This window comes from Felis catus, chromosome B2, assembly GCF_018350175.1.
Source record: "Felis catus isolate Fca126 chromosome B2, F.catus_Fca126_mat1.0, whole genome shotgun sequence".
Taxonomy (NCBI): Eukaryota; Metazoa; Chordata; class Mammalia; order Carnivora; family Felidae; genus Felis; species Felis catus.
The window spans coordinates 61,646,136-61,657,036 of record NC_058372.1 but is presented as its reverse complement, the minus strand read 5'-3'; the positions used below and the strand labels follow the sequence as shown (position 1 = coordinate 61,657,036).

General features: G+C 34.1%; 1 long non-coding RNA gene across 1 annotated transcript in view; it reads left to right on the top strand.

Annotated features, from left to right (window-relative positions):
* Positions 1–140: 140 nt before the first annotated feature.
* LOC109499723 overlaps positions 141–10,901 on the top strand; it is a 98,688-nt gene continuing 87,927 nt past the window's right edge. The window contains exons 1-2 of the long non-coding RNA XR_006597884.1: positions 141–271; positions 3,282–3,337. This is a non-coding gene — a long non-coding RNA (uncharacterized LOC109499723). The remainder of the gene's footprint in view (positions 272–3,281; positions 3,338–10,901) is intronic.

Here is a 10,901-nt window from a genome sequence, read left to right as displayed (position 1 = left end):
CTGTGCTCCCCTGTTATTTAGAATCTTAATGGAATTTAAACCCTCTCCTTTCTCCCTTTTTCATTCAATCCCTTTCATGTGTTTCCACTCATGTGTTTCCACTCTATCTCTTTCTCTCCAGCTGCTTTCAATGGGGAGTGCTTTTCCTGTGCTCTCCGCCCTCTCTCTTTTCTCTCTCCACGGCTTTTCTCACTCCCAATTCACCTCTCCGTGCCACGTACCTGCCGAGTTCTGTGGTTCAGGTTGTGCAGATTATTGTGTTAATCCTCAGGTAAGTTTCCTAGGTGTGCAAGATGGTTTGGTGTTGATCTAGCTGCATTTCAGGAAAGAGAGAGGCAAAAAAACCTTCCATGCTGCTCTGCCATCTTGGCCCCTTCCTCAAGTCACTGAGTTTTAAGACTCCTAGACTGAGGTACACTTGCACTCTATAGAGACAATTGCATTGGGAGAAGTGTGACTTTTCACTAGGTAAAAACTTCAACCTATATTTATTCTATGCGTCCAGCATAAAAGAAAGGCACTGTTAAAGCAAATATGTGTTTAATAGCAACAGAATCAAAATACAGAATACTATATTACCACTTTACAAATTTCCTCTGTAAAATTTTCTTAATATGTAGAGACTTAAGTTCTATTGTACAGGAGAGATATTGGTTCAAGATTAAAAACAAAAGCAAACATTTCTGTAGAAAGAATTGGTTCATATTCTAGTAGGCTTTACCAAGAGAGTATATCCAATGAAGTGTTTTGCATCGACTAAAATAAAAGTTTAGAAAAGCACATACATATTTAATAGACAAGGTTTTATTAATTTGACAATTATAACATATATCAACAAACTCATTAATTAATGGTTATGAATATCAGATCCTGAAAATTGCTGATAAACCAACACATTCCAAAGAATATTTTTTTAACTACAGGTTTAATATATTTTGTATTTGAAATCATTACTAAAATGAACTTTTACAGTTAGCACCTTATGAAGAAATAGAAAATTTGAACAAACCCATAACCAGTAAATACATTGAATTAGTAATCAAAACTCTCCCAACAAACAAGAGTCCAGGGCCGGATGGCTTTCCAGGGGAATTCTAAAATACCACTCTATAATTTTACACATAGCACTTTCTCATATATTACTTAACTTATATCTAATTTCAATTTTGTACCTAAAATAAAATCTTAATTCAGCTCAATGTTTTTGGTTCTGGTTATAGATATTATCCTAAGGGAAGGAATTGTACACAGCATTAGTTTAATTTCAGTGTTATTTTAAAAGAGATCCAAGAAAAGTACAAGTCATAATCAGAGATAAACTAGAAAAGCATGAATTATGTGACTCTGAGTTCCTCACTACTTGTCTAAAGTCATTGTGCCAAATACGAACAACCAAATATGTAGCTAAGTATAACTTGTTATTCAACCTGATTTAAAATTGCTTAAAAATGAGTTAAGGATATAAGATTGTGAACAGAAATAATGTATTATAGTGTTTTTTAAACACTATAATAAATTTTTTTTAACTTTTTGGAGTATTGGATGAATACTATCCATGGATAAAATATAAAAAGGAAAAATTACTATATGACAACCTGGATGTTTTTCGTCTTTAAGCCCACAGGGATTCTAGTTCCAGTCCTCACTAATTCACTCTCTCATCATATTTCTTAGCATATTGTACTGCCTCTTTTGTCCAGAATTTGAGAAGTAGCAGAGATGTGTATTGATAGGACAAAAATAAACATAAGGACACATAGATGATTTTTTAATGTACAAATCACAGAGCATTTCAAAATACCTAGTTATTAGCTAAGGAAGGACAATAAAAACACGATTTCCTGAATAACTAGAGGTAATGCTGGGAAATTAGTAATTATTAGTTAATAACACAATGCAAGTTGTAGTATAGCTATAATCATCTAGTTTCCCCTCTATGGCCTATAAATTCTCCAGCACTGTTGGATCTTCTGGATTGAGTGATGGAAAATCAATATTTCTGTTCTGTTCAGAGCAGAGAGCAAACTCTTTTGTTCAGTGTTTCTTACACACACACACACACACACACAACCAGTTTATCTTATTAAAGTAGAACTCATTTTCTCTCTATTTTTATGGACTGAGTATATTAAAAAAGACATTTTCATGACTAGGATAATGTCTGGCAACATATTTGACCCATTTTTTCAAAGCTAGCTGTCTAGGCTGAAACATAGTTTTTGAGGGGAGGAAAGTGACTTATAGGTGGGATGACTGCATTATTTGGGGAAGGATGAAATAAATATTGGAAAAATATGAAAATAGTGTACAGATATATGCCCACTTCTTAACATAAGAGCCTATTGTGTAAAATATTGCATTAAAACCCTAAATCCAGAATTGGAATTTTCAATTTTTAAGCCACTTATTGACAATTCATTACCTTCAGAGTGTCTCAGTCTCTGTGACTAGTAAATGCTAAAAGGAAAAGTTTTTAAAATATTTTTTTAATTAAAATTTGAATTGTTTTATATATATGAATATTCTTATATGGAAGCATTTCTATATAAACATTTAAAGATATACCTGTTTTCTTAAATAAAATAAATTTCCTTAGTGTCACAGATTTGAAGTGACTAATCACTGAAATGTAGTCACAGACATTTCCAAAATGTATGCCATGTTTCTTGAAATAGAAAGTGTTAAAACATCCAGTTTCTCATTGACTTGGGGGTTGTAGAAGGGGGTGAGGTGGCCACGTAAATTATAGATTTTTATATTGCACATAAATTGATTAAGCAAAAACTAAGTGTGTTAGTCTTCTGGGGTTTCCCTAACAAAGTACCACAAACTGGGTTTGTTTAGAACAAAGGAAATTTATTCTCTTGGTTCTGGAGGCTGGAAGTCCAGAATGAAGGTGCTGTCACTTTCTGAAGCTTTAGAGGAGGATGATTTCTTGTCTCATCCTACCTTCTGGTAGTTGCAGGCAATTCTTGCTCTTTTTTTGGCTTGTAGATGCATCACTCCACACTCCCTCTGTCTTCACATAGTTGTCTCCATTGTGCATGTGTCTTTGTGTCTTTTTTCCCCTTAGAAAGATAGCAGACAGCAGTCATATTGGTAAGGGCCCACCTTACTCCAGTAGAAACCTCATGTTAACTGAAATAATTACATATGCAATGGCTTTATTTCCAATAAGTTTTTATTCTGAGATTCCAGGAAAAATAGGAAGTTTTGGTGCATATGGCTCAATCCAGCACTAAACAATGTTTATCATTTTTTTTTATAACTCTCATTCTTAGGAAAAAGACATTGAAGATTAAATATCAAGAGATTTCACCTCTACTTGCAAGTTACAGTAAGTCTATTTGTCCTAAAATTTATTGAAATGTTAAATATTGAGATGGCACCTTATTTAATACGGTTTGAACAATGTGTAAAATCACTGATATAAATGGATAGAGCCATTTACTGTAATTGCCTTTACATGTTTGATAAAAGAGAAATACCATTTCAGCAAAAGGATAGATGGAGTGTTAATGGGATTAATCAGTGTGCTGATGTGAATGGTAGCTTAAGTAGAACTGCCCTAAAGCAATAGGCACTTAAAAAGCAGCTATTTGGAAAAAAAAAATCTCATTTTTCAAGAATTCATGCAAGGTATTATTAAGGTTAAGAAATTCAGTTATATGTCAAGGTAACTATCATTACTCTTTCATTATTTAATAAATATTTATTAAGTATCAACTATGTATTTGGCTCCATATAGGTACTATGCAGTACAGAAGGAAGTAAAAATATGATTTATATTTCCAGTCCAAAACCTTGAAGAAACTTTTGTAGCCTGGAATTTCCAGTGATAGCAACCTAACTTATAAAGGATTATAATGCCTCCATAGTCCTTTTTGAAACATTTTAAAATCATACCTTATGAATTGTATATGAAAACCTAAAATATAAAAACTCAATGGAAAGTAGCATGTTATTCAGTCCCACAACTTTTAATTAGGTCTGTTAGTTCACAAGCAGAATAATATTTATAAATGCCTAATAATTTCATATTGAATTACTATAAAACTTTGAAGTGCACTGTACTGTTCTTCTGTCTTTGTTCCAAATATACTTGTCAGAACGTTGAGAACAATTTCTCACTGTCATGAAAATACACTTGCTATTTAATTCCAATAGTTCTCCCTGGGGGAGTTTAAATTTCAGTCTGTATTTGTGTCAACTAAGTGGTCATGCAATTGTTTAAGAGGTCAGCAGATTTCCTTTATTTTATTTTTTTAATTAAAAATTTTTGTTTTATGTTAATTCCAGTGTAGTTAACCTACAGTGTTATATTAGCTTAAGGTATACAATATAGTGATTCAGCAATTCTATAGGTTACTCAGTGCTCATCGTCATAAGTGTAGTCTCCATCACTTACTTCATCCATTCCTCCACTGACCTTCCTCTGGTAACCATCAGTTTGATCTCTAGAGTTAAGAGTCTGTTGTAGGTTTGTCTCTTTTCTTCTTTGTTCATTTGTTTTTTAAATGCCACATATGAGTTAAATCATATTGTATTTTTCTTTCTATGATTAACTTTTTTCACTTAGCATTATACTATCTAGATCCATCTATGTTGTTGCAAATGGCAAAATTTCATTATTTTTTTATGGCCAAGAAATGTTTCATTGTGTGTGTGTGTGTGTGTGTGTGTGTGTGTGTGTGTGCATCACATCTTCTTTAGCCATTCATCTATTGATGGATACTTGGGATGCTTCCAGAATTTGGCTATTGTAATTAATGCTGCCTAAACATAGGGCTGCATATATTTTTTGAATTAGTGTTTTTGTATTCTTTGGGGAAATACTCAGTAGGGCAATGGTAATTCTATTTTTAACTTTTAAAAAAAATAAATGTTTATTTTTGAGAGAGAGGGAGAGAGAGAGAGAGAGAGAGAAAGAGAGAGAGATAGAGAGAGAGAATGCATGGGGGAGGGGCAGAGAGTAAAGGAGACACAAAATCCGAGCTGTCAGCACAGAGCCTGATGCAGGGCTCCAACTCACAAACCATGAGATCATGACCTGAGCCAAAGTCGAACACTTAACTGACTGAGCCACCCAGGTGCCCCTCTATTTTTAACTTTTTGAGGAAACTCTATACTTGTTTTCCACAGTGGTTGCACCAGTTTGCATTCCCACCAACAGTGCACGAGAGTTCCGTTTTCTCCATATCGTGCCAACACCTATTGTTTCTTGTGTTTTTTATTTTAGCCATTCTGACAGGTGTGAGGTGATATCTTATTGTGTTTTTAATTTGCTTTCCCATGAAGATTAGTATTGTTAAGAATCTTTCCATGTGTTATTGACCATCTGTCTTTAGAGAAATGTATGTTTATGTCTTCTGCCCATTTTTTAATTGGATTATTTTTTTGGTGTTTATTTATATAAGTTCTTTATATATGTATATATATATATATATATATATATATATACATATATATATATTACCTTTTTATTTAAATCCTAGTTAATTAACATACAGTGTAATATTGGTTTCAAGAGTAGAATTTAGTGATTCATCACTTACAGTTAACACCCACTGCTTACCACAACCAGTGCCCTCCTTAATGTCCATCTCCTCTCCAGGAACCCTTAGTTTATTCTCTATAGTTAAAAGTCTCTTATGGTTTTCTTCCCTCTCTTTTGTTTCCCTCCCCCTGTGTTCATCTGTTTTGTTTCTTAAATTCCACATGAGTGAAACCATCAGGTATTTGTCTTTCTCTGACTTATTTTATCATAATACAGTCTAGCTCAATCTATGTTGTTGCAAATGGCAAGATTTTGTTCTTTTTGATGGCTGAAAAATATTCCATAGTAGATATATACACCACGTCTTATTTATCCATTCATCAGTCCATGGATGTTTTGGCTCTTTTTATAATATGGCTATTGTTGGTAATGCTGTTATAAATATCAGGGTGCTTGTATTCTTTTTAGTCAATATTTTTGTATCCTTTGGGTAAATGCCTAGCAGTGCAATTGCTGGTTTAGAGTAGTTCTATTTTTACCTTTTGAGTAACCACCCTACTGTTTTTTGGAGTGGCTGTACCAGTTTTTATTCCCACCAAAAGTGTAAGCATCCTTGCCAACATCTGTTGTTTCCTATATTATTAATTTTAGCCATTCTGACAGGTGTGAGTTGGTATCTCATCATGGTTTTGATTTGTATCTCCCTGATGATGAGTGGTGTTGAGAATCTTTCATGTGTTCATTAGTCATCTGTGTGTCTTCTTTGGAAAAATGTCTATTCATGTCTTCTGCCCATTTCTTAACTGAATGGTTTGTTTTTGTGTGTTGAGTTTTACAAGTTCTTTATAGATGTCCATGTGATGTGTCATTTGTAAATATCTTCTGCCATTCTGTCGGTTGCCTTTTTTTGTTGATTATTTGCTTTTCTGTGCAGCAACTTTTAATTTTGATGTAGTCCCAATAGTTTATTTTTCCTTTGTTTCTCTTGCCTCAGAAGACACATCAAGAAAAATATTACAATGGCCAGTATCAGAGAAATTATTTACTTTCTGTGCTTTCTTCTGGATTTTTTGTGGTTTCAGGTTTCACATTTGGGTCCTTAATCCACTTTGAATTCATTTTTGTAAATGGTGTAAGAAAGTGAGGTCAGCAGGTTTTCCAATATTTTAGGATATTTCTTTTAGTGAAGAAAAACTTTTTGGAAGTTTATTGGTTGTTTCACATCTTCACACTATTTAGCAAGTTGCTGCTCTAGTCCTTTGACTTGAAAGTATGAACAATTTTGCTAATGTGACATATTTTAGAAAGTTTGAAGAGAATTTGGGTTCAAATATTCAAACAACAGAATAACGAAATCTTTTCTTCTTTCACATAATTTGAAGTGACATCCATACAAATAGCATTGTGTTCAGTAATAAGATAGTTCATTTGTGTATAAATTGACCAGAACTATAGGAAAATTAATTTTTTACAAATTCACACTCAAGAAATATTGTCAGATCCTTCATTTGTCATAATACTTTATTCAAAGGAGAATAAATTACAGAAAACCAGTTTAACTTTAATGGTAATTAACGTATTTGTTAAGTTACTCATCCAATAAGTATTTGAGTGCCCATTCTGATGCATTCATTGTTCTGCACACTTGAGATACATCAGTGAAAAAGAGACCAAAAAATATTGTATTCAAGGATCTTACCTTCCAGTATCACTGAGAATGAGCAATACATGTACTGAATAAGTAAAATTAGGAAACTTATAAAAAGGTTCTAAGTGTTATGGGAAAATAACAAGAAGAGTAAGGTAAGGGGAATAAGGCATGGCAGCTGTGGGGATGTTTATTTTATTAAATAGAGTGGTCTGGATAGATTGCATTGTAAATTTGAAACTTTAGCACAAACTTGGAACTCCATGAAGGCCCAGAGCATTCCAGGTAAAACAAATAGAGTAGTGCCTGGATGGCTCAGTCAGTTAAGCGCCCAACTTTGGCTCAGGTCATGATCTCGTGGATCGTGGGTTCTATCCCCGTGTTGGGCTCTGTACTGACAGCCTGGAGCCTTAAGCCTGCTTTGGATTCTGTGTCTCCCCAACAACTTGGAGACTTGAGCCTGCTTTGGATTCTGTATCTCTTTGCCCCTCCCCTGCTCATGCTCTGTCTCTCAAAAATGAATAAAAATTTAAAAAATTTAAAAAACAGCAACAACAAAATAGAGCAAAAGCATCAAGCAGGGTATTTTAGTTCAGCTAGGTGATCGTTGTGGCTGGGATTTAATAAAGGAGGGATGGAAGAACAATAGGGAGGAGGTTAGAAAAAAGAAAGGAAAGCCAGATCAAATAGGGCCTTCTAGGTAAGCCATGTTAAAGACATTGCTTTTACTTTAAGGGAAATTGAGAAACATTTTAAGCAAATGACTGACTTGATCTTGTTCATGGTTTTGTATTTTTTATTTTTTAATGTTTCATTTATTTTTGACACAGAGAGAGACAGAGCATGAGTGGGGAAGGGGCGGAGAGAGAGGGAGACCCAGAATCTGAAGCAGGCTCCAGGCTCTGAGCTGTCAGCACAGAGCCCAACGTGGGGCTTGAACCCACAAACTGTGAGATCATGACCTGAGCTGAAATTGGATGCTTAACCGACTGAGCCACCCAGGTGCCCCTGATCTTGCTCATGTTTTAAGAAGATAATAATTATTTCTGTCTTACTAAAGAGTAAGGATAGAAGAAAGAAAAGCTGGAGGTTATTTTACTAATTCTACTGAGACCAGAATTAGTTTCAGTAGATACAGTAGATCTAGTTCTATCTATAGTTATATAGTTCTATCTATAGTAGTGGTAGATATAGTAATATGTGGTTGGATTGTGGTTATACTTTGAAGGTAGAGCTAACTAGATTCCCCTACACACTGGGTGTTGGTTGTGAGGAGAAGAGAAGAGCGTAGGATGCTGGTAAAATTTTGGCATAAGTAATTGTATCGACGGATTTGGTATCAACTGAGATGGGAAAACTGTGGGGCAGTAGGCTTCATAGTTTAAATTTCAAAGTTTAGGGGCACCTGGGTGGCGCAGTTGGTTAAGCGTCCGACTTCAGCCAGGTCACGATCTCGCGGTCCGTGAGTTCGAGCCCCGCGTCAGGCTCTGGGCTGATGGCTCGGAGCCTGGAGCCTGTTGCAGATTCTGTGTCTCCCTCTCTCTCTGCCCCTCCCCCGTTCATGCTCTGTCTCTCTCTGTCCCAAAAATAAATAAAAAAAAAATTCAAAGTTTAAATTCAAAAGAGAAGGCTAGGAAGGTGACTTTTTAAAAAGAACCCACAACAAAAAATCACAGAAGCAAATAAACATTTCTGAACATAAAGCGTATTGAAATCTTGGAAAATGTTTAACTATTTGTGTTTCCTGTGGCTGCTGTAATATATTATCACAAACTTGATGGCTTTAAATAACAGAAAATTATTCTCTCACAGTTCTGGATACCAGAATTCCAACATCAGTTTCTGAATCTATATCAAGGCAAGCTCTCTCTCTGGAGGCTGGTGGATGCTTCGTTCCTTGTTTCTTTCAGCTTCTCATGCTTTGCCTGAGGCTCTATCATTTAGATGTCTGCCTCCATGGTCACATTGCCTCATCTTTTTTTTGTCTCTCTCAAATCTCCCTCTGCCTCCCTTACGGATGGGTATATATGATTGTATTTAGGGCTCAAAATAATAAAACAAGATAACTTCCCATCTTAAGATAGTAGACCTTAACATCTGCAAAGACACTTTTACAAATAAACTAACATTTCCAGGACTTAATATCATTTGGGGAGTCATTAGTTTGCCACAAATGGCCAAAGAATGAGTGTAAAAGACCTGGATAAAATAATGAACACTTACTGTGTCTTTTATTGTTCATAGCTTTATGGAGGTATAATTGAAATATAATCCGCTCATATATTGTATATAGTTTGATGAGTTTTGACATATTTATACATCAATGAAAACATTACCACTATCAAGGTAATAAACATTTGCATCACCCTGAAAAGTTTTGTTGTTTTCCCTGTGTAATGTATCTGACATGCCCTGTTCAAACTGAATAGTTTGATGTCATTATAGATTATTTTGAATTTTCCAGAATTTTAAAAAATGGAATTATGCAATGCATGTTCTTTTTTGGGAGATCTGGATTCATGTTGTGTATATCAATGTTTCATTCCTTTGTATCACTGAGTAGTATTCCATTATATAAACATAAAACAATATTTTTATATTTCATTTTTAAATTAATATTTGGTTTGTTTCCAATTTTTGCCTATTGGAAGTAAGGATGCTATGAATATTCACCTAATGGCATTCCTTAGATATATGCTTTTATTTCTCTTGGGTAACTACCTAAGAGTCATATGCTAGGTCATATACTAACTTTTATATTTAATAGTTTTTATTTTAGAATAGTTTAGATTTCTGGAAAATATGACAGAGTAGAGAGGATTCCTGTGTTCACTTCATTTAGTTTTCTTTATTGCTCATGTAATGCATAACTATGGTACACTTGTCACAAAGAAAGAAAAGGAATATATGTTGTTATTTACTAAAGTAAAGGCTTTATTCTAATTTCCTTGGTTTTTGTCTAATGTCTTATTCTGTTCCAGAATTCTATCCAGGCTACCACATTACATTTAGTTATCACTCTCCTTAATCTTTTCTAGAATGTGACAGTTTTTTGGACTTTTTGTTTTTCATGTTCTTCACAGTCTTGAGGCTTATTGGTCAGGTATTTTGTAGAATGTCTTTTAATTTGGATTTGTCTAGTGTTTTGCTTGTGATTACAAAGGAGCTATGGCTTGGGTAAAATACCACATCACTAAAGGTCCATTCTCATCATATTCACATCAATGATATATGCTCTCAATTCACTTTAGCACTAATAATGTTAAGTTTGGTCAAATGACTGAGGCAGTGTTTGTCAGGTTCCTGTACTACACAGTTACTTTTTTCCTCATGTGGTAATGTTTAAAGAAACTATTAAATTTTTTCAAAGGGATTGTAACATATTATATTTCCTCTATGGCAGTTTCAGTTCCTCCACCTCTTTGTCAGCACTTTGCATGGTCAAGCTTTGAAATTTATGCATTCTGGTGGGTATACGGTGGCTTTTCATTGTAGTCCTCATTTGCATTTTATTTGTATTTCCCTAATGACAAATGGTGAGTAGCTCTCTCCATTTGCATATTTGCCATCCTCAGATCTTTGGGAATTTTTTTTTCAAATCTTTTGTTCATTTTGAAATTAGTCTGTCATTTGATAACTGAGTTATAAGCCTTCTTTATATTCAGAATATAAGTTGTTTATCAGATAGATATGTCTTGAAAATATTTTGTCTAGTTTTATGTTTTAACTTTTATTTTTCATTAACTTAGCATTTGA